Genomic DNA, 25372 nt, shown 5'->3' with positions numbered 1-25372 from the left:
AAACTATTGAGGACATCCAAACGCAAGTAAAACAACTTCTAGACTCTTCAACCTTACTGGAATGGAGTCAAAAGGGTCCTCATTACAACGTTAAGGATGACTTACCCTACTTCCAGGAGCGGTTGTTTCTTCCAAGTAAAGAATTGCAAGAACTTGTTATTGCCCATCATCATGAATCTTTAATGGAAGGACACCCTGGTATCGCTAAAACTGAGGAAAAAAATCAAACGCCACTTCTGGTGGCCTTCTTGGAGAAAAGACATAAAGTCTTTTGTTCTGTCTTGCGGAATTTGCGCCCAAAACAAGGCTCAAAAGAAAAGGCTAGCCGGCCTACTTCAACCCTTGGATATTCCACCTGCACCATGGCACACCCTGTCAATGGACTTTATAACCGACCTGCCTCCTTGTGCTGGTTACAACACAATCCTTGTAAATGTGGACCTATTCTCCAAAATGGCCCACTTTATCCCTTTAAAGGGTTTGCCTTCAGCTTCCACCTTGGCCAAGGAATTCCTGGAGAACATAGTTCGCATACATGGTTTCGCTTCCATATTAGTCTCGGATCGTGGAAGTCAATTTATCTCCCATTTTCGGAAGAAGTGTTGCCAACTAGCACAGATAGAAGTGCGGTTATCCACCAGCCACCACCCGCAGACCGACGGACAAACCGAGAGAACCAATCAGACTCTCGAGCAATATCTTCGGTGCATGTTACACCAATCCGAGTTAAATTGGAAAGACATCCTTTGGATCGCAGAATATGCATACAACAATTCAGTGCATTCTGGAACCGGACAAACCCCTTTTTATACTTTGTATGGTCACCATCCTCGGACCTCTGACCTAGATCCACCTCTGACCCTGGAAATGCCCGCAGTAAATCATCTGCATTCCACAATAACCCGAGCCTTCAAAGAAGCTGCAACTCATTTACAGCAAGCCAAGAAAAAGTATAAAGAAAACGCTGATTTGCACCGAAGTAAAACTCCTCCGTACCAAGTAGGAGACCAGGTATGGCTAGCAACTAAACATTTACCCCTCAAGGGCCCGCGAACCTTCAATCCCAGATTCATAGGACCTTATCCCATCAAGGCTATAATCAACCCAGTGGCCTTTAAACTGGATCTACCGTCCAACATGCATATTCATCCAGTTTTCCATGCATCACTTTTGAAGCCAGTACAACCAGGATTCCGATTGTCCAAGCCTCCAGATCCAGTTCAAATTGAAGGGGAATTAGAATTCAAAGTTAAAGACATTTTAGACTCTGAGGTGGTAAAGTCAAAACTCTTCTATCTTGTTGACTGGAAGGGATATGGACCTCAGGAGAGATCGTGGGAGCCTAGTAACCATGTCCACGCACCTCGATTAGTACAAAGGTTTCACCAGAGATTTCCGAACAAGCCAAAACCCCCGGAGGAAAGAACCTTGGGAGGGGCCTTGAGGGGGGGTACTGTCATGATGCCTACCTCCAAGGAGCCAGGTCCGACCCAGCAACCCCAGAGGCAGGAATCATTTCCCCCAGGGGAGTGCCAGCGGGCGCAAGCTGGGGCCCTTTGGACGCAGTCCTAGCGCCTTAGGCGCCAGGCTCATGTTGGACCTCTGTCCTGGCGCCTTAGGCGCCAGGCTCATAAAGCTAGACATGTGTTCAAGTGTTTTAATGTGCACTTACCTGATGCAGACCATGCTGCCACATCCAGGCCCTCTTGAGGCCTGAACGGAACTACTTTACCTGTGGGACTACTTTCCACCCGGGTGTGGTCGGGGAAGGATACATACCTGATCGGTGGAAGGATACACACTTGGAACTTCTTCCAAAGCTATTTAAACCACACCTGATCAGCAACTCACGCTTCGCGTTGTTCTGCTCCTCGCAGCTGGACGCTCACCATGTCGGCTCCTGCATCTGGACCTCAGCCACGCCTGTAAGTATCCTGGGTCACCTTCAAAGGGAGACAAAAGACCTTACCTGCTAAATCAACACCACAGAGACATCACACCGACGATCCTGAAAAGGAACACATCATTTTTAAAAGCATTTTGCCACGATCGCTGCAGCGCTGCATTTCACTCACCTATCCTGGACGCCACCATCTTCAGCAGCGATCATCCGGATCCACAGCCACTTCCCAGAGCATAGAGAGAAAAAGACAAGACAAGGTGAGAGAAGGAAGGGAATAGGAAAAGCTCAGTTTCCTTCTAAGACTTACCTGTTGGGTCATTCCCATTTCATTTTGGATCTTGCCGCTTCCAGGCATTTTCCGGACCCCGGCCCCTATGGGGAAAAAAGACAAAGACATTGAATGAGCGAAAGCAAAGACATTACCCGAGCGCTCATCCAGAACTTACCTGTCATTTACTGGAACTGCACGTTTCACTTCGGGTCGGCGCCATATCTCCGGCATTCCGAACCCCGGCCCCTAAGGGCAAAAAAGACAATGAACATTATTATTAAGCTTGGACTTTTGAACTTGCAACAGAACTTTTACAGAGCCTTACCTGAATAGTCAAGCTTACCTGAACTCCCATCAATCCTCAATCCAGTGAAGTAACTGGGTTTCAACGCGCCCCTGCATCAGAAGCAGGATGGAGAGCTCATCCTTCCTGACCCTAAGGTGAGACTTCACAGGGAATAGTGGAAGGGTATCGTGGAGGGTTGGAAGAGAGTATCCCCACCGCTCGTTTCCCCCAAATGTCTCGGTTCTACCCACTATGGTCTTACTGTCCAGGCAGCATACTTCCTAGTAGGCCTCCATTACACAGACACTGGCTCTCCGTTATTCACCAGTTGTGTTTGTGCCAAAAGCATGGTAGGCACTTGCTGTCCAGTCTTCTCTTTCCTATGCTCCTTCCCCCTTAGTGTGTGCACCTGGTAGTGTGCCTTGTCGCCAAAGCTCTCCCGGGTTACCCCTATTCACTAGCACCGTTTATCTGGCTTTTATTATCAGTCCATGCATTGGGTCCCTAATTTGCACCAAGATCCTGCCTTCCTCTTGCCTCTACGCACTGCCTTCAATTAATGCCTTCCCAGCATGCCTAGGGGACAAGCTTCTCTTCTCTTTTCCTCTTGACGCTGAGCCAAGCTGTATTGGATGGCTTCAGGCAGTGCTTGTGGTATTGTACTCTTTGGCTGATGCAGGGCCTGATCTTGTGTATTCTGTTGCCCTTTGCGGCTCTGTTGCATGTTTTTCAGTGAATATGTGAACGTTCCGGAGTGTGGTGCTAATATTTCAGCACCTACTGTAGTGATGCTGCCTGTGTCTTAAATGGACCTACTTGCACCAGGCCTCGGTTGAAGTCAGCTAGCAGGCTTCCGAGTCAGCCCTCTTGTGCATGCTGAGCAAGTGTCTATACTTTCCCTTTACACTCTGGCTCACAGTTACAGGCAGACTGTACTGAGAACCAAGTGTTCTTTTATTGGCATGGAGCCTTGCCAATCATATCCACAATTATTTCCCCATCTGCTTTTGGAAGCGTGGCAGGCAGACCTTGGGGGAGCTGCTCTCAGTACAACTCAGTTTCTACTGGTGAGGGATCTTCTGCGCTGTAGTAATTCAGATGTGTGGTGCATTCAGTTGTGTGTAGACCGCAGTGGAGACCGGTGGTGCGTCCCTAGCGGGAGTCCACAATTCTGTTTGTTTTCATGCACTGGCCTGTCCTCTGTGCACTTCCAGCCCACACCGGCTGAGTGTCCCTTTGTTGGGCCAGCTACTCGTGAAGTCGGCCACCAGCCCCTAGAATTGATTTCCTAGTTTCAGGTTGCATTGTTATGCCTGCCTCCACGATCTTCACCACCACGCATGCCTTTGTCTTCAAGGGCAGACCCCAGTGAAAACGGAATGTTCATAGATATCGTTGTGTAACTCTGCCCACGCCCCACTGGTATTCTGCTCACAGCAGCGGGCGCACCGCAGCCAGACCTCCCGGGATCAATATTCTGTCCACTTATAACCATGCCCATTCAGGGCCCTTTGTGTTGCAATGGCTTCTCTTGCTGCCACATTACCCGGAGGGTGGATAACAGCAGAGTCCGGCAGTTTTCACCTCTTTGGGCCTCCATACATGTTTGGCAGTAGACTTGCCGGTAAAACCAGCAGGCAGCAGCCAAACTTGCCATTTTTTCCGGCACCCGCGAATGGGCAATTATTGGGTGATTACGGCCCAGCGGACCTGGTATTTACCCATTCACGGGCGGAGGTATGCATTACTCCCCATTCCCATTGAGCCCTGCAGGGCTCAATGGGATAGGGGAGGTCGGATGCACCGGCACCATTGAGAATGGTGCCGGTGTATCCAAAATGCTCTCCTTGCGGGTGCCGGTATGGCTGCCAGGACAGACCTGGCAGCCGTAATGGCACCCGCGAGCAGAACTCGTAGTTTGCTGGTCTGGGAACTACGGTACCAGCAAGCTTACCGGTACTGTAGTTCTCGGACCGGCAAACTTGTAATGACCCCCTATGTCTTCTATCCGGTCCTCTGCCCGTCCGCTGCAGCTCTTGTTATGTTGCTTACCTCCTGTGCTCGGGCCGACCTCTGTGAGCTCACAGCACTGCGTTCGCTGTGTTCCAATGCGTGTTGTCATAGCTGCTCACAGCTCCGGCGATGTGCTATTGCTTATACGCATCTGTTTCTCTCAGCGGCCGCAATTTTGTTCTTGATGTCTCCGGCGGGGCACCCAAATTTACTGCCTCAATCTCTACCGCAGCTAGTCCTGCTAATTACTCATCTGCACACGACTGTGCCCGGTCCTTTTCGACATCTGATGTTATGTTATTTATGGGTCCCTGCAAGCTGAGATCCCAGTTTCAGGCCAGGACAATTATGGATCCTCTGGAGCTCTTGGAGTCAATGTCCTCACAGCATGGGTGCTTAGCCACACCCCCAGAGTGCATGTTAGGTTAGAGGCATAAGGCATTGCTAGAGTTGCATGCATTGAGACGGAGTCCTTACAGTTACCTTGCATATTTGGTGTAGTTTGGTCATGATCCCGCTGCGCAGTTCAGTTTTTCGGATAGCGGGCAGGGTAATCGGGCTCTTTTGGTTCAGTGTACGTTGTGAACTTGCAAGGGGCGGTCTATGCATTAAGGCAGACTGAATGCTTTGTTTGAGGGATGGCAGCATTCAAGCGCATAGTGCACGGTTCTGCCGTGATGATGCTCAGGTCGTTGCGCATGTGGTAGGCAGCTTTAGGCAATTTATCGGGGCTGCTCGAATGAGTGATAGTATTCTGTTATTTTAGTGGAGTCGCAATGATAGTTTCAGGCATCAGAAATGTGTAGGTATTGAATGTGCTCTTGAACCGAAAGCATTTGTGTGACATGGGTGGGTTTTGCATGGTTGGCGATGGAGTGTAGTTGAGCACAGTAGTGCGTGGCTGTGCAGAGGGTGTGGCATCTGTGGTGCAAAGCTTCGTAGAGGTCAACTTAAGTGAAGCTATTTTGCAATAGCCTGTAATACGGTTTAAATGGGCAAGGTGCTTATAGGAAGTCGGCAGGGAAGCACTTACTGTTCGTGATGCTAGATGAAAATTCCAAAGTGACATCGAGCTTTGGGTCAGATGTGGCTCGGGTATGGGACTGTTTACTTGCTTTGGAGTGCAACAGTGCATTACAAAGCTTCTCAAGCTTGCAAATTCTGGAAAGGGCAGCCAGAAGGCATGTTCCCAGCCTCCCATGGCCTGACAGGAAGCAACCTTGTGAGTGGGCCTTTGAAGGGGGCCGGCTTTGCCTGCCAATGTACCTCCATTGGTCCACTTGCAGGTTGCATGGGCCAATCGCAAATGATAAAGGCAGGTAGCTTTGGAAGCAGAGGTATGTGAGCCAGAGAGGTGGCAATTTTAACACATATTTCCCTCCCCACTTCCTTACAGTTGGATTCTTGCATCTTGTAGTCGGTGCTTGCTTTGAAGATGCTAGTTGCAGGCTGTAGGCGGCTTGGTACATCGGAGGTCACAGTGTATCCGTTTGAGTGTTACATATGTGTTTATCGAGATGCTAGAGCCTGATATCTGATACATTATAGCACCGAAAATCTAGGTTAGTTTGTTATGCACTGGGGTGTGATATAGCTAAAGAAATGTTGTCATAGCTTGAATAATGCTCCTCTACCTCCACACTGACACAGAAGCAGTCCTGCTTCCACAACACCTATGTGAGCCTGCTGTAGCATTTCTGAGACCCTCCGCACTCTAGGTAAGCCCAGTTGGGCTGTAATCTGAATTGCGCTGATGTGTTGGGCATTAATGGATCGCCGCAATGTGGTGCATAACATCCCACCTAAATAGACATGGGTGCTGTATGCTAAATCTACTTGTGTGCACTGCCCCTGATGTTAGTAGCTGCACTGAACATGGCGTGTAGCCCAGTTGGTCTGTTAATCTCTGCCTAGGCCTTTACTTTTCCATCATGGTCGCTGCCATTTTCGGCACTCGAGTGCCTTGTCTGCCTGCCCCATCATTGCTGTGATTGGCTTCTCCTTCACCTAAATTCCAATTAGGGAGTCGGTAGGTGGGCCGGACCCTTGAAAAAGGCCCACCCTAAGGCTCCTATCTGGCCTGATTACTTCACTTCTCCTCTCCCTCCATGCTGACACAGAAGGAGTCCTGCTTCAACAAGACCTATGCAAGGCTTGTGAATCATTTTTTGAGACCCTCTGCACTCTAGGTAAGTCCAGTGGGCTGTAATATGAATTTTGCTGATGTCTTTAGGATGAATGTCTCGCCTCGACATGGTGCATAACAACCCACCTAAATATATCCGGTGGCTCCAGGCAAATTCTACTTGTGGGCTTTACCCCTGATGTTAGCGGCTGATCTGAAAGTGGCCGTGTAGCCCAGTTAGGCTGTTACTCTCTGCCGGGGCCTTTATTTTTCCATCATGGCCGCCACCATTTTCATCACTGGAGTGCCTTGTCTGCCTGCCCCATCGCTGCTGTGATTGACCTCTCCTTCACTTAAAGGCCAATCTGGGGAGTCGGTATGCAGAGCGCTCCTCCCGACAATGGCCCACCACTAAGGCCCCTGTCTTGCCTTGTACAGAGCTGGAGGGAGCACCTCTCCCTTCCGCAACTCTTGTACCCTTTGCCTCCCGGCACTGTTTCGACAATGAATCACACAGACAGGCACCACTGCTCGCTCTGACCACGAACAATATCGTGACTTTCTATATTGCTCTGGTGAGCAACATGGATCGCATTGGCCTGGTCCACCTCCCCTGGACACTCTGATTGCTGTTGGTTGTTTCCTGCTCCTTTCCCCACCTGCCCAACTATAGTCTCCTATGTCCGCACCAATTGAAATATTCATCATGTTGTGCCACTCACTGTATGCTCTCTACTATTTCCTTATTGCCCTGCTTCAAATAAGGAAAAAACTAAATCTAAAACACTAATTTGATTTTCTGGTGTATATTTGCATCTATGCATCTTCCATTTTGTACTGCTTTTAGTGCTTTCTGGCAAATTCAAACTTAGTTGTGCTCTCCAATTTGTTAACGATCTTTATATCTGGGCACATTAATTTTGTCTGCTTGGCCGCCTGGTGATACTCCAATGTTGCATAGTGCTACTAACCCTGTCCCCTGCTATCGCCTGATGCCCCCCTCTTATATCTGCCCCCATGGTGCTCTCCTTCTCTATTCTCTATTCTAATTTCTTCTCCATCACCTAACCTCCCTCTCTCACGAAGTCTGGAAGGAAGACATTTCAAAAGGCACTCCTGAGTTCCAACACCAGTCTGCCAATTGCAGTCACCTGCATCAATGCTTACTCCAGACAGAATATCACTGACATTCTCATTGCTGTTCCTGCCTTTGACTTATGGACTCCCCATATGGTTTCTTTCCTCCCCCCTTTCTCTTCCTCACCCATTACTGGTGGCACCAGATGAGAAGTGCTCTTGGCTCACTTTGCATTTTCCAAATGCACCATTACTATCTATCACAATGACATTATCATGGCCTTTGGCTCCCAGGTAAACCTCCTCCTTCTTGACAGGCGTCTTTCATCTCTCTTCAACTTCCCCCCTCTCTTGCCATCCCTCCTTCCCTCATCTCCCCTTCCCCCATGCCCCAGCGGTGGCACCCCACCCCTGTGCCACCAATGCAAATCATTTAAAGGTGGCAACCAGTATCACTTAGCTATCCTCAACTCTCGCTCTGCTATCAAACACTCTTCTGACATCTGTATCCTCCTTGAAGACCTGGTTCAAGGCCAGCTCCATCACTGCTTTTGACACTCTTCTCCCTGAGGTCTACAAGATCCAGTCCAATCCCTGACCCTCCCCGCATGGCGGTGGAGTGGCCCTGATCTTCCCTGAGTGGGTTCCTGCCTCCATCATTCCCACTCAAACCTACTCATCCTTTGAAAGCATAGTCTGCAGCCTATCCATCTTGCCTACCTTCTCTCTTACTCTTGCTCCCATTTACAGGCTCGCTAGACCAACCTCCATCTTTCTCTCTGAATGGGCAGACCTGTCCTCCTCTCTTCTTGCCTCCTCCCCCAAACTCATCTTCCTTGGAGACTTTAACATCCATCTCGACTCTCCGTATGTGGCTTCTGTACGCTTTCACCACCTCTCTTTCCCTCACTATCCTTCTCACTGGCCAAACCCACTCTGTCGGACACACCTTTGATGCTCTAATCTCAACAGACATCCCACACTCCAACCCTTTTACTACCCCTCTCTCCTGGTCTGACCACTCTCTCTTCTCATCCTACCTTGACCTCCCTGGTCCCCTGACAAGGCCTCTACTCACACTGCCAGTCTTCTTCTCGGTCATTCGAATGACGAAGTGTGTGTAAGTCGCTGCATTTGCCACTTCCTTCAGCCCTCCTCCGTCCCCTTCTTTGGACTCTCCTTCTGACTCTTTTCTAGCTAACCATCTCTCTCTATATCTAACACCCTGGACATCCGTGCCCCTGCCATGAGGATCTGCATAAAGCCTGCCTCCAAACACAAATCTTGGTATGATTCTGATCTGGCAGATCTGAAACACAAGTACAAAGCTGCAAGCAGAAGTGGCAGGGATCTAGCTCATTCTCTGACAAACTGGCCTGCCATCTACTCCAAAGGCAATATCGTCTCACCATCTGCTCCAAAAAGAGGGTTCATGTCCAAACCCACATCTCTGGAGCCATCTATAACATGCTGAGCTTTGTAAAATCTGAAAGGAACTTGCCAATTCTACTGCAGTCTCCTCCTCTCCTGCCTCCCAGGCCCTCTGCACTGTGCAGGCCACCGACTTCTCCTCCAAAACTGCAGATATCCTGTCCTTTCTGTCATCTTCTCCGACACCCGCACCCCCCTTGTCTTGATATGATGTGATATGGCATTTATAACGCGCCTAAACACAAATGTTTCAAGGCGGGATGAGGCATGGGAGGGGGAAGAGAGGGAAGACAGAGACTACAATCTTACTAGTCTAGGTGTCATTCAGATCGCACAAGTGCACGGGAAGGGGAAAAGTGCGGGGGGAGTGCAGTACATGGGATAAAAAGAATAAATACACAATAAATAAGAAATACGGCCAGCTGGTGGCAAGTGCAAAGGTAAGTACAGACATCAGGTGTCAAATGCTGTTAGGGGGACTGTAGGGATACAGAAAAACAGTCCCCAAGTGCGGGGGTTTGCCAGGGAGGCAGTGCAGGTGTGCAACTGCGGGGGAGGTGACCTGGGCCCGAGATTAGAAGGGTGGCCAGGTAACCAGTGCAGTTTCAATCAGGAGTTCAGCAGGAGAGAGGGGGAGAGAAAGCCGAAGCAAAGAGGAAGATTTTGAGGTGCTTCTGGAACCAGAGATGGTTCTCCTCAAGTTTCAGGGAGGAAGAGAGGCTCTTCCAGAGGGAGGCCTCATCCAAAGAAAGAGATCTACCACCAACTTGTTGCTTGTAGAAGAGATTGACCCTGAGGGAGTTGGAAACAGATGAGCAAAGAGCTCGAGAAGGAAGATATTTAGGAAGAGAGAGTTGAAGGTATAGAGGCCCCAGGCCCCAGAAGACTTTGTGGACAATGCAGAGGGTTTTGAACTTAATCCTCGCAACCACTGGGAGCCAGTGCAAAGATTTCAGTCTTGGAGAGATACAATCCCTGGGCTTGAGGCCAAGGACAAGTTTTGCAGTCCTGTTCTGGATGAGTTGCAGAGGGTGGAGAGTAGAAGCAGGCAAATTTTAAAGGAGGCTGTTGCAATAGTCTTGCCTCCTTTGGCCCATTCCCACACCATACTCTCTTCCTTCTGTCCCATTGCACCAGACAAGATCTCTAGAGTGGTCCGCTCTATGAAAATATACTCAAAACGGTGCTCCTTTGCTCCTCCAGAATGATCAACAACAACATAGCCTCTCTCGCCCCAGCCTTTCAACCACTCCTTTGCAACTGGCTCCTTCCCACAGCCCCTTAAGCACTGTCTTGTCGACCCTCTCCTAAAAAAGCTGTCTGCTGATCCTTCTTGCCCGGCTAACTATCGCCCTATCCCTATCACCCCTTTTTTGGGAAAACTCGTGGAAAAGCTTGTCATCCCCCAACTGACCCTCTACACTGAAATTACTGGCTGCCTCCATGACCACCAGTTTAGTTTCAGGGCATCTAGAGGCATGGGCACTGCTCTCCTGAACACCCCAGAACCTGGACTCAAACACTCCATCTGTTCTGATACTCCTCGATCTTTCTTCTACCTTTGACACAGTCAACCACTCAATCCTCATAAACCGTCTCCATGATACCCCCAGCATCACAGACGGGGCACGGGCGTGGCTGAACTCCTTCCTTTCAAGGAGACCCTCACAAGTGCAAATGGGTCCTGTTCTCTCCTCCACTTCACTCTATCCTATCGCCATGGCTCTTCAACTTTACCTTACCCCGCTGGCCCATCCGATTTCCACCTTCTCCCCTCATTTCCAGTGTTATGCAGATGACACACAGCTCTCCTTCATGCTGCCATCCTCTTCCTTCTCCCCCTCATCCCTCATACCTGACTGCTGGACACCTATTCAGGCTTGGTAGTCTGCCAACGATCTCTGCCTTATGCAAGTAAGAAAGAGATCTTTCACATTGGGATGTCTGCTCTCTGTTCTCCCCCCCACTCTCTGGCCAGCCTACTAGTGAGGCAGAAAACCTTGGGATCATATTTGACTACTCTTTCTCTTTCTCTCTACACATCACAGACTTTGCCAAGAAGTCCAACTTTCAGTTTCACCACCTTAGGGGCATTCTACCTTTCCTCACCTTCCTGCAGAAGCGCAACGTCTCCAGAGCCCTAGTTCTCTCTAGGCTGGACTACTGCAACAGTCTCTTCCATAATCAACCTCTTTCCGTTTCCCCCTGCAACTAATCCGGAATAGGACCACAAGACTTATCCTTGGCCTCAAGCCAAGAGAACGCATCTGTCCAGCCCTAAAATCCCTCCACTTTCTCTCGGTGACTGCAAGGATTACATTTAAGACCATTTGTATCATCCACAAGGCATCTGGGGCCTGGAACCTCTCTACTTCCAGCTTTCCCTCATATATCTTCATGCCAGAGTCCTTCGGTCCTCTGGTTCCAACTCTCTGCATGTCAAACATTTATCCAAGCAGAGAGTAGAATGTAGATCACTTGCCTCGGCTAGTTTCTCCCTCTGCAACGGCCTCCCTGCCACCATCAGACTTGTGCCAGATCTATTTTTAAAAATGTTCTTGATCGATTTTTAGCAAGCACCAAAAAATCACAACAACCCAAATTCCCCCAAACACCCCTCCCCCTACTTCCCTCACACTCCTACCACCCCTCCTTCGGGCCAAGTGAAGCTAGCTCATGTCCAACAACTTCAGGTGCTGTGAGCACCATTGATTTCTAAAGTCCTCCCTCAGGGAAGCCACAACCTCCCCCCAGTCTCTGGCAAAACATGGCAGAATATTGGACATGGCCTAAATTGTCCACTCTAGTGCTACAAAGTTCTGGAAACTTCTCAAGACCTTCCTTTTCTCCTCCTCCTTCCATCTCCTCCTCCCTTGCTAATGCTCGATCTGCCATTGCAACTGGTGCCTATTCCCTTCAGGGTCACACAGGGGCCATACCACCTCCCCCATTCCAGTCCCACCAGCATCCCTTGCCAGCACTTGCCCTTGGGCTCCCTTCCATGGACTAGCTCTAACCTGGTCCACTTGTCCACTGAACTCCTCCTCCCTTCCACCCTCACTTTCTACTTGACACCCTTGTCCCCCCAGCACGTGTCTACCTTTCCTCCCCTTGGGCACACCACTCCTGCATTTCTCCCTCTATCCCCCAGCACTTACCACCTTTGTCTTGCACTTGCACAGTAGGATTTTCACAACGCCAATTTAACCATTTGTTGTTCTACTTCTTTCCCATGCACCCCCCCAACTTGTCTTGTGGCACCTGGAAACACTTGTTTATAGGTGCTGTCAGGATTCAAAACATGGGAAAGAGCATCAACACTTTCCCCCGAACCACAAAAGCCGAATAGATTCAACCTTCCCACCGTGGTTGGCACGGACACCTGATGTTAGAACAACAGAAAGCCACGTGACAGCCAGTGGGGGGAAGAGGGATTAGGGAGAGGTTGTGGATACGGAAGGGGAGATTAGGAAAACCTGAAAGAGGGTTAGGGTAAAACCTAATTTGGATAGGTACCGGGGAACAATGGGAGAAAAACATAAATGACAAAATCAGTATTCTTCCGAATGCCTAACCTGCCTATCTCCTAACTTAAAACCAAATACCTGAGACCTCATAATACATACCTGTATCCCTATTAGCATGATAGAAGGTACTACGCACCAACAACACGATGGACATGAAAATCACATACTCACATTGAGCATAAGCAACGATGGAACAAACAAACAACTAACCCTGTGTGAAGAACATAGACTCATGGCCCACTTGGGCAAGCAAAGCAACACATAGTAATTCTGTAATGTTTAACATAAACGAACCCAGGCCCTGTTGGACCTTAACCTCATTGCCTTAAAATGGTCCCAGTAGTTTGACATGCCTCTGCCAACCATAACCAATCCTATCAGTTTGTAGTGACCAACTAAGTAAGACTTTTCTGTCACTGTGTGTTACGGCCGTCCTTGGTCCTCAGGATGGTTAATGTGAATAAGATTCGAGCTGTTCAAAATACATGATTCTTCCAGTGCCCTTATTCATTACTCAACAGGCATACATGAATGTAGATTTCACGAGCACAGATTACTTATCTTACTCTCCGGGTGTCCCACTGGACCACCCGGACCTAATGAGATGATGCAGATTCTTGCAGCATGATCTTCACCACCGTGACCGGGCCCCCTGAGAATCTGCTTTTATCCGGTGATTGGAGCCTCGAGCTGCGTTTCCACTCGTAAGTCAGACGGGCTCCAAAATCACCACCGCGGCCCAGGGACTTACGGCAGTAGTCCTCTGGCGTCTCAGCATAAACAAGATTCCTTCAGCAAAATTATTGCGCCCGGTCGGTGCCTGAACGCTCCAATAATCCGCACCTGACCACGACCGGGCGGCACATAAGTAGTTCCCAGTAATGAATCCGCTGGGTAAGCGTGCCTAGACCAAAGAACTATGCTTTCACACCAGGTTGCTGAGAATTGCAAAACAATACAGTCTGCTTGGCTTCAGGCCAATCTGTTTCCATTACCAACCAATTGAACTGCGTCATATAGGACACCAAATCGCATGCCCCTTGGCGTAAAGCCAGTAGTTCCTTATACTGAGCCAGCGGCACCTCCCGCCGGTCAAATAGTCACCCAAACTCTGTCAAAAACCGATCTCAATTATACAGCAGAGGTTCATCCTTCTGTACTAATGGCATAGCCCATGCTGCTGCAGCTCGTGTCAAATACGAGGTCACAAACACTGTCCTTGCCTGCATGGTTTCGAAGGCAGCAGGTTTACATAAAAAAATGTAACCTGCATTGTGTTAGAAACATCATATTCTTCCTAGGGTCTCCGGGAAATCTTTCTGGTACTGCCACTGGAACACTGGTAGGCGGTTGCACAATCAAATCACTGTAGATGATCTGCCCACCCCTGCCCCACCTGACGGTCCTGCTTTTACCCCCTCTATTGGTGTACCTTGCATCACTAATCCCTGTACCTGAGCCTTCAAAGCAACGTATTCCTGCCTAGCATGTGTTAATTCAATTTTAATATCTTGCAATGCCTTTAGCACATCGACTAAAGGGGGAGGATTTGTCTCCATTTGGCTTGGGTGATAATTATAACACGACTCGGACGGATTATTATGTCATGATTCAAAACATGGGAGAGAGCATTGACACTCTCCCCCGAACCACAGAACCCGAATAGATTTAACCCTCCCCCCGTGGTTGGCACGGACGCCTGATGTTAGAATAACAGGATGCCACGTGGCAGCTAATGGGTGGAAGATGGATTAGGGAGAGGTTGTGGATAGGGAACGGGAGATTAGGAAAACCGGAAAGAGGGTTAGGGTAAAACCTAGTTTGGATAGGTCTAGGGGAACAATGGGGGAAAAACATACATGACAAAATCAGTATTCTTCCTAATGCCTAACCTGCCTATCTCCTAACCCCTAACTGAATACCTGAGACCTCCTAAATCATAGCTGTAACCCTATTAGCAGGCCACAAGGCACTATACACCAACAACATAATGGACATGAAAATCACATACACACATAAGTAACGATGGAACAAACAAGGGACTAATCCTTTGTGAAGAACATAGACTCATGGCCCACTTGGGCAAGCAAAGCAACACATAGCAATTCTGTAATGTTTAAAATAAATGAACCCCGACCCTGGTGGACCTTAACCTCATTGCCTTAAGATGGTCCCAGTAGTTTGACATGCCTCTGCCGACCATAACCAATCCTAAAAGTTTGTAGAAACAAACTAAGTAAGAGTTTTCTATCCCTGCATGTTACCGCCGTCCTAGATTCTCAGGATGGCTAATGTGAATAAGATTCGAGCTGTTCAAAATGCATGACTCTTCCAGTGCCCTTATTCATTACTCAATGGACATGCATGAATGTAGATTTCACAAGCATGGATTACTTATCTTACTGTCCGGGTGCCCCATGGGACCACCCGGACCTGATGAGATGACGCAGGTTCTTGCAGCGTGATCTTCACCACCGTGACCGTGCCACCTGAGAATTTGCTTTTATCGTGATTGGAGCCTCGAGTTGCGTTTCCACCTGTAAGTCAGATGGGCTCCAAAATCACCACCGCGGCCCGGGAACATACGGCAGCAGTCCTCCGGCATCTCAGCATAAACAAGATTCCTTCAGCAACATTACCGCGCCCGCCTGTGCCTGAACGCTCCAATAACCCGCACCTGGCCACGACCGGGTGGCTCATAAGTAGTTCCCAGTAATGAATCCGCTGGGTAAGTGCGCCTAGACCAAAGAACTATACTTTCACACCAGGTTGCTGAGAATTGCAGTTCTTGATACCATATGTACATTCTACCGTTTCCCCAGCCCCACTCGCATCCTCGTGGCCCACACCTTGAACCTGACAGGTGCCATTCAAATTTCCAATAAATAAATGAAATACAAATTCTGTTGTTGTAAATGTTAGGCATGGGGTTTTTGTGTGCAGGCAATTTGTGTAAGTAGTCTAACAGATTTTAGAAGTGGGTCAGTGTGACGAATCAAGTCCCGCGGCACCAGTGGTCCAGGGATGAATATCAGTTTCTAAACTATCAATCTGCTCCACACCTCTAGTAAACCAGAAGGGATCTGAACAGATTGGAAACACAAGCAAATTATAAACCTCCTTGTCCAGTTTTGGTACCGTGGATGGAATGGCAGTCTTATTTCCGAAAGATTGTGGATCGTTGTGCAACATAGCAAAAATACAATTATTACCCAATCATTAAAGGGACTGGGCAGTCAAAGTTGTTTACAAATATCTACTTTATTATTATCACAACTTAATTAATCATAATTGGTTTTCAATAACACGCTCAATACCTAAGATGTTTCTAAGCGCAGACCCAGGATTCAAACATGTGTTGCTTTGTGTCGTCTTGCTTCCAAAAACAAAGCATAGCCACTGAGCTATACCACCCATGACAACAAACAGTTTTAGCACGCAATGAAATACAACCCACCCTGTAAAGGAATCCAGAGGACAGAGAGTTTCAAAAAAGGAAAAGGGCCACACTCTGGATATTGACAGGAAGATAGTCCTAATAGTAAATAATCACAATAGATCAAGGATACTTGGTTTCAGCACAAAAGGGAACCATGGGCCTCATTCCGACTTTGGAGGTAACCACGCCGCTATTTGCGGCATGGCTGCCTCCAAAATCGTTCCGACTCCGCCCTGGTGAATGGAGTAATAACCTGTCTATTCCAAGGTTGGAGGGACAGGTAATTCCCCATTCACCAGGGCCCTTCCCCATTCCCATTGAGCCCCTATAGGGCTCAATGGGAATGGGGAAGGCGCTAATAATGGTACCGTAAATTACGGTACCGTTATTAGCACTAAAGTGCCGTTGCAGGTCCCGTCCTTAACGCCTGCTAAAAGCAGGTGTTAAGGAAGGACCCGCAAAGAGAACTAGTAGTAGAGCGGTAAGGGTTTAACGGCACCGGTCTCGTTACCGGTGACCATTAACCCTTACCGCCCTACTCGGAATGCGGCCCAATGGGTCATAAAATGTCACTAGGGGCCATTAGAAAAGGACCGGGGTCATAACCACAATCACCTTGTGCTGTAGAAGTTCTTGATGCTAGACAGGTCAAGTCAGTTTCAGGGCACTTTGCAGCTTCTGCAACAGAGTTAAAGACGAGAGATAGGTGTGGGTATCAGGCAGCAGGCAGTTCGGCGAGCAAAGCTGGATGGATGGATGCAGGCTGGCCTACACCGCTTCTCTGGGTCAGGAATATATTTCGCAGTGTTGATTGGCGGTTCTGAAGCACTGGTCGAGGCATCTCGGATGGCTTTAGCAGCTGCAGTGTAACAACAGTCAGCGGTGCAGTTGGTTTCGCTTGAAGGGGCTCAACTGGCTCGAACATGTCCTTTAAGGCGGATCTCGATAGATGCATGTCAATACATTTCTCCTAGTTTCTTCACTGGGCTCGTATCATCCTTTAAGATAGATGGCCCAAATCTGAAGAGAGTATTGTAGGCAGTTGCCTTGTCCATGGTTTGTTTCAGAGACTCTCTGGCACTTCCCCCCTACGAAGTTTGCTGCAGAGCCTAGCAGGGCATGCTGTGTACTGCCTGGGTACCAGTTGTGGAGCTGCTGGAGGGTCCATTGGATTCAGTATCTCTCTGGCCTTCCTTCACTGGCGGAAGATGTAAGTCAAATTGTGTACCTTCAGCCAGGGTTCATTAGAGTTCTTGTTACTTCTTTCAAATTTTTCAGATGATCTACCAAAAGAGGGGCTCAATCCTCTGTTGAAGCTAAATTGACCACAGGGATTGGTGTAGGCTAAGCCTACCTTAATGAACCAATCCTATGTCCCCACCAACAATATCCTGCATGCGTTAGTTCATATCCAGAGTTCTTTGCAACAGAAAAAGGTAAAGGGGTGAAAATAGGTACTACTAAGTCCCAGCCATCTTCCTGTCTGTTGTGTATCAAAGGATCCCTCTGGTTAATGGAGCTCTCTGTGGTTCCTAATTAAAACGGCAAGTCTCCCTTGAAGCTGCAGCAAGACCAGACTTTCTGGCTCTGTCAAACCACATACTCATACCTTCTGAATGGTGCCTCCCTGCTGGGAAGACTACTGTAAACACACAGGGTCTCATTCCGAGATTGGAGGTAGCCATGGCGCCTATGCATCGAGAGCACTGATACCGACAGAGCAAAGATACTCCCACATCGAAAAAGAGGCGATAGTGGTGCTGTGGGATTGCCGCCACTTCCACCTGTACCTATATGGCCGGAAGTTCAAGACCTACACAGATCACAAACCACTGCTCCCAATCTTCACGGGCACCTCATCTCACTCCCCTGCCAGTATTGCCAAGTGGTTGCTACATCGCCAACAATACGACTTCGCATTAACGTATCAGCCAGGTAGTGGCAACCCGGCAGACTTCCTGTCGAGACACCCGAGAGCGGCAGCACTGAGTGAGATACATATAGCGGAAGAGACAGAAGAACACATCTGCCAAGTGATACACACCATGAAGCCACGAGCAATCGGGCTTGAAGAAATAGTAGAGGCCACGCAAAGCGACCCCTGCTGCAATCTGATAAAGGACACATCCACAACAGAACAGTGGAAGCCAAAGAATTCCTCACAGGAGTCTTCACAATCCAGCAGGACCTTTCCATCACGAAAGATGGGTTCATCCTACGAGGAACCCAGATCGTCATCCCCCAAGCCTACAGGACAAAATAGTGTATGGTTTCCCCATATTGATGGAAAAGTCGAGCAGCTAGTCAACACCTGCCTCCCATGCCAAATAACGGGGCCACCGCCCAATCCGGAGCCCATCCAATCAGCAGCGCGAGGGTCCGCGAGATGGGATGTCATAAGCATAGACTTCTGCCAAATACAGGAAGCAACCTACCTATTGGTGGCGATTGACGACCACTCCAGGTACCTGGAGGTCGAGATCGTCAACTCCACGGCAGCAGAGGCGGTTATACCCGCGATCGAAACATTTTTTGTGACACAGGGCCTCCCAAGGAGAATCAGAAGCGACAATGGCCCACCGTTCCAAGGAGAAGAATTCAAAAAATAGGCCTGTGCAGAGTAGTGTTATGTGCTCCAATGTTTCTACTTGGGTCGTCTTACAGCAGAATCGACATTCTGCAGATGGAACTTGCTTACAGATATGTTGAAGTTGATTAGTAGGCAGGACATTGAATCTAAATCGCATAAATTGGATCCTGTACTAATTATTTGGTCAGATATTTAGGCGACAAATGCATGGCTTTAGTTTCCTTTCTCATAGCCTTATGGTGCTTGAACGCATTCTTTTCCTCTTGCATTTTGATCCAATCATCCCGCCATAGTTTCCATTTTGCCTTGGCAGGATTGATGATTAAGTCGTGTGGCTCTATTTGCAAATAACTCAAGTATGCATGGCATTGCTTCTCCCATTGAGTCAACAAGTCAGGTCTACTGATCTTCAAGGCCTCTTCTAGAATTCGATAGGGCCTCGTCTGAGGTGTCAGTGTGCATTTTCTGTAGAGAGATAGTGATTTCCATAATGCTTTTTGCTAGGGAAATCAGACCCAGTTTGTATCAGATGAGCGGTGTAGGAATTAGATTCTACAGTCCTAGCAGTTTTCTCCAAAACACTCTTTCAAGTTTAGCCCAAAATTACCAGGAGGTACATATGAACGCTTGAGCTCCATAAAGTAGTGCCAGTGTCATTTTGGGTTTATAAAATGTCAATTTGGGCAGCAGGGAGAATGTTCCAAATTTCTCGCGGATTAGTCGTCCTTGAGAGATTCAAATCCTCAGTTTTGTCTTTAAGGCACACTGTCACGGTACGTCTGCTTTGCTGTTGTTGATCACAGCACCTAGATACAGTACCTCTTTGACAATTGTTAGTGGTTGCTTGTTCAGGTACCATTTAAAAGTAGCATTGAGTCACGATTGTCGCGGCCCAAGTACCATTATATTGGTCTTGTTTGCACTGATTGCGAGGCCATTCTCTAGAATGTAATCTTTCAGACTGCTCAGAGCCTTTTGCAATCCAATAGGCGTGGTGCGATGAGCACCACGTCATCAGCATAAAGAATTTGTGGCAAATAATGGACTCCTATTTTGGGAGGAAATGTTTGTGTCTTGTTCGTAAAAGCTTCCATGTCAAATAGGATTAAGTTGAACAATGTAGCGGCCAATGGACAGCCTTGTTTTAAGCCTTTATGGGTAGCTATTTTTGTTGACAGAAACCGTTGGGCATAAAGGCAAATTCTTATGTTTGTTTCGTTATAGAGAGTTTTGATTGCCACTAGAATGTCTGAAGGGCAATTCCAGGCTGCCATCTTTGCCCACAGCTGTTTGCGATAGATGCTGTCAAAAGCTTTTCTCAAGTCTATGAAGGCAAGATGGATCTTAGTGTTATCTCTATGGGCCTTTACTTTCAGCTTATTTACTAGGAAGAGATTTAACTCTGTGCCGACACATTTGGTAAAACCTGTTTGTCTGGGTCGTCCCTCTCTTTGACAGTCATTCAGGTCTGTAATTGTCGTTAATGAAAGGCAGCAAAGGGCTTGCCCTCGGCGTCTAATAGCTCGATTGGGCGATAATTAGATGTGTTGTCCCTGGGGCCTTTCTTGTAAATAGGGGCAATGATTGCTGACCTCCCAGAGCTAGGTATCACATCCACCTTCATAATCTGTTGGAATAGTTTGAATATAAAGGGCATCCATACCTCTGGGGCAGCTTCAATCATGGCATTTGTTATTCCGTCCTGTCAGGGGGGTCTGGAGTTGTTAGGTTTTTAGAGAAGAAGTTCCACATCAAGTAAGTTGAGTTGGAAGGTCCATCTGGATGTAGTTTTGGACTTGCAAGTATAGTTTATTTCTCTCGTCTCGTCAAATAACTTGTGAAAATAATCAACCCAGATCTCTTCAGAGATTACGTTTGCCATGGCCGTGGAGTTAAGAGTTAAGGGCCTTGGTGCTGTTAAGTAATTGCCAAATCAGTCTGATGTCTTTCCTAGCAAGTATTTTTAGCATGAATTCTGCTTCAATTTGGAGGATCTCAGCTTTATGTCTGGTTAACCAGTTGTTGTATATTTGTTTCCTTTTTGAAATCTTCTGGAGCAAATGGTCATTATCCATGTGCTTTATCCATTTCAGATCTCTGTGGAGGAGTTTCTTTGCTTGTGCGATCCGAGCGATGGTTGCGAGGCAGATCACCACTTTTAGCTTTTTGGGCTTTCATTCTAAATTGCAGCAATAAAGGCATATAATTTACATCACCTCCCTCTTTCAGATGATTTGCAAACATCTCAGAGAGGGATTCAAAATTGTTCTTATGCAGACTTAGGCTGTTAAATCCCTGGTTAATTTGAATGTCAGCTTTCCACGGGTCTGTGTTAGTTGGCGATTTTAAGTACCCAGATAACTGGAGTAATGCCTGGTTGCTTGCTTCTTTCTGAAAGACCTGGAAAGATGGTATTTGTATTTCTATTTGTTTTTATTTGTAACACGCACCATCAGGCCCGCAGGCATCAGGGCGCAACTTTAGACATGGTTACATAAGCATACAATTACATATAATCAAGACATTAACAGTACACATTATTCAAGGCAGATGGCAATATACATATTTATAGACGGTGGATTAGGGCAGGCGTTACTCGAGGCTGGTCAGGGGACATCATGGGTGGTTGAAGAGCCAGGATTTGGTTTTAGATTTGAAGGCACTAAAGCATTCTTCAGATCGGATGGTGAGGCGGAGGGCATTCCAAAGCTTGGGAGCTAGGACGGGGAAGCTAGATCCACCCGCCTTTTGTAATTGGAACCTGGGAATGGTTAGGCAGTGGGTCTGAGCAGTTCTTTGCGTGCGGGTAGGCGCGTTGCGGGAAAGCCGGTTACAGAGGTATGGTGGGGCTTGGTTAGCTAGGCATTTGTGGGTAAGGCCTAAGACTTTCAGTGAAATTCTCTGTTTGACCAGTAGCCAGTGTAGGTTGGATCTAGATTCCAAGATGTGGTGGTTTCGTGGGATGTTTAGGGCTGCTCTGATGGCGTTATTCTGGGTAATTTGTAGTTTGTTCAAGTTCTCTTGGCTCGTTCCCAGGTAGAGAGCGCTCCCATAGTAAATTTTGGCCATGATGAGAGTTCTGGCCAGAGTAACCATGTTAGGGGTGGTCAGAAATGGCCTACAAGCCGCAATGAGTTTGCAGGTGTATGCTGAGGAGGATCTGACTGCATTTGTTTGTCGGGATAGGGATAGGGTGGTGTCAAGATAGACGCCTAGCGTTTTGGTGTCTTTCGAAACTTGGATGGTGTTGCCATCGATGATAAATGATCGGTAGGATGGCTCAAGTTTACTAAGACGTTGCGTAGTGCCCAAGATGAGGAGCTCAGTCTTGTCATCGTTAAGGCATAACTGGTGTTGTGCCATCCAAGCTTGGATGACCAAGTAGGCCTCGTTCAGGGCCTTAGTGTCAGCCAGGTAGTCACCAGTGATGGGAATGATTATCTGGGTGTTGTCAGCGTAGTTCGTATAGGAAACACCCAGATAGTCAAGTACATCAAAGAGTGGTTTTGTGAAAACATTATAGAGCGTTGGCGACACACAAGAGCCCTGGGCGACGCCGCAGTGAATCGGGGAAGGATCTGCAGCGGCAGATTGAAAGAAGACCCGCATAGATCTATTACTCAAGAATGATTTGATCCAGGCCGTAGCTGATGGTGAGAAATGGGCGGCCGAGTGAAGATGCTTGCATAGGATTTGGTGATTGACCAAATCGAAGGCCGCAGAGAGGTCTAGTAAAAGTAACAAGGCAAGTTTGCTGTTGTCCTTTAACACCTCAATTTGGGTTTTTAGGTCTAGTAGAGCTGTCTCTGTTCCGTGTCTGGGGCGAAAGCCAGATTGTCTGAGGCCTAGGAGATTATTGGCTTCCAGGTGCTCTTGGATTTGCAGGTATGATGCACGGTCTAGAATTTTTTAACAGGAATGGGACAGTGGTGATGGGTCGGTAGTTGGTAGGTATGCTAGGGTCGAGGGAAGGTTTTTTGAGCAAGGGGACCACCCAGGCATCCTTAAGGTTGTCAGGGACGGTTCCCATTTTAAAGGATGCCTTGATGAAGGATGTGATGAATGGGGCCAGATCGTGGGCGGATTCCTTAATAATTGGGGCAGGGCAAGGGTCGCCCTGGCAGTTGGACGGTTTTATCCTCAGGATAATGTTTTCTACCTCCGCAATCGTTTGCAGTTGGGGACGTCCGGGGAGAGGGCCCCTGCTGAGGTAGGCAAGGCGATTGTCAAGCTTCAGGCTATGTTGTTTAGCTGTGATTTTAGATTGAAGCATAGTGATTTTATTCAGTAACACTGCCTGAATGTTGGCACACCATTTACTGCCTTTAATGCAGGTGTCAGAGGGGTAACGGGGGTTTCGAGCTCTTTTAGAATCTTAAATAATTCCTTGGAGTTGGAGTCAGCATGCAGAATGCGATTATTAAGGGTTCCTTTTTTCGCCTCTATAATGGCTGCTTTGTAGGTGAGCGAGGCCAGGAAGAAGCCGTCTTTATGCGCGTCGGAAGGGTGGCTTTTCCAATGGTTTTCGGCGCAGCGTTTGATTTTACGGAGTACTCTTAGCTGTGGGGTGAACCAGGAGTTCAGGTGTGCACGTGGTTTGGCCTTTCTCAGTTTGATGGGGCCATATAATCTATAGCTGTCAGCATGCTGCGGTTGTAGATGTCAGCTAAGGCAGTCGGTTCGTTACAGGAATCAGTGGCCGCTTTAAGTGTAGGGAGTAGTACAGGGAGGAGTCTTTCTTTGGTTATGTCGTTTTTGTTTCTGGTCGGGAGTGCAGGCGCTATCACGGTCGGAATGCGGGGGGCGGCTTCAATATTAAAGGTGATAATGTGGTGGTCTGACCAGAGGCATAGGTTAATGGCCAGGACATTGATATTACAATTAGAGCTGGCTAGCCAGTCAAGGGTCCTGCCTTTCGAATGCGTGGGCTCTTTGATGTGCAAGGTGAAACCGGAGTTGGAGAGGGAGTTTTCCAAATCAAGTGCCGTAGGATCTTTAGGGTCACCGAGTCCCAAATTGAGGTCGCCAAGGATGATAGTTTGTGAATTAGTTTTAGCGTTGTCAAGGATGAGGGTGGATATGTCGCGCGACAAAGGAGGGTGCAGGGCCGGGGGGCCGGTAGATTAGGTGGAGGGTGGCTGTTTGGTTGGGTGTTAGTGTGAGTTTGACTGATAATAGTTCAGCTGACTCGAGTTTGGTATTAGTCATTACTTTCATGTCCAGAGTGATTTTATGGATAATGGCAAGGCCACGACCTCTAGAGTGGGAGGCAGAGGTGCGGTCACATCGCAATATGCTAAAGCCAGGTGGTATGGCAAGGGACAGTGAGGGACCGGAAGCGGCAGGTAGCCAGGTTTCAGCTATGGCAATGAAGTCAAGATCTGACAATGTTATAAGGTCTGCTATGTCTAAATTGTGGGCTGGGAGGGATCTAGCGTTAATAAGGGAGCCTTTGATGACAGGCAGTTTCGCCTCTGTAGAGAGGGGTTTGCTGTTGTTGGGTACAGAAGGTGGGAACGGGAGAGTGTGTCGTGTTTGCTTGGGGAGATTGCAGCGGGTAGGGCGTATGCGAAATCTGGTGCCTAATCTTTTATTTTTAAGAGATGAGGGGCACGGTTGGTTTGGAGTGGGTTTGCTAGCAAAGTGTTCCAGCCAGAGGGCTGGGTCATTGAGGTAAGGATTGAAGTCGGTAATAAGGTGTTGGTGGCCTAAAGTGGGTGTCATTGTGGGAGTCGCCATGCGCAAGGTCTGTGGGACAAGTCTGGGGCGAGACCTAGTGTCAAGTGGCTGGGGGTGAGTCAGCAGTATTGGATGCGTGCGTGGCTGAGTCAGGATTGTTATTTCATAGGACAGAGAATGGAACATTAGAAGGAGGAGCGCCCAAAGGAGCATGGTAGATGAGCACCTGGGGGATGGGGTTCGTGACTATAGGCAAGTTCAATTTCCAATGGGGCGGTGCAAAATGAACAGTAGGCAGGGTTGATTTTAGCTAGGGCAGCGCAAAATGAGCAGTAGGCAGGTTCAATTTTAGCTAGGGCAGTGCAAAATGAACAGTAGGCAGGTTCAATTTTAGCTAGGGCAGTGCAAATGAACAGTAGGCAGGTTCAATTTTAGCTAGGGCAGTGCAAATGAACAGTAGGCAGGTTCAATTCTAGCTAGGGCAGTGCAAAATGAGCAGTAGGCAGGTTCAATTTTAGCTAGGGCAGTGCAAAATGAACAGTAGGCAGGTTCAATTTTAGCTAGGGCAGTGCAAAATGAACAGTAGGCAAGTTCAATCAGGTATGGGGCACATCGGGTTAGACAATACAGGATGTACTAGGGCTAAATTCGGATGTTAGGCGCATCAGATTAGACAATGCAAAATGCACTAGGGCTCAAATCAGATATGGGGCACATCAGGTTAGACAATACAAGATGCACTAGGGCTCAAGTCAGGTATGGGGCACATCAGATTAGACAATGCAAGATGCACTAGGGCTCAATTTATGCTCAACAAGTGGAAGCAGAGGCAGTGCTCAAATGTGAGACAATTAATCACAGGCAATGCTCAAATATGAGACACTAATCATAGGAATACTTAAATATGGTTGACAGGTGCATGCGCAGAGTACCATGCAATTCGTGCTAGGCGCAGCTCCAAGAAACAATCACAATGGCTGGCTCAGGGAGCAAATAGTTAGAGAGAGGCCGGCAGGTTAGTGACGTGCAAG

Source organism: Ambystoma mexicanum, chromosome 6p (genome assembly GCF_040938575.1).
Source record: "Ambystoma mexicanum isolate Mex_15411 chromosome 6p, UKY_AmexF1_1, whole genome shotgun sequence".
Taxonomy (NCBI): Eukaryota; Metazoa; Chordata; class Amphibia; order Caudata; family Ambystomatidae; genus Ambystoma; species Ambystoma mexicanum.
The sequence above is the reverse complement of the archived record's forward strand: the minus strand, read 5'-3'. Positions refer to the sequence as shown.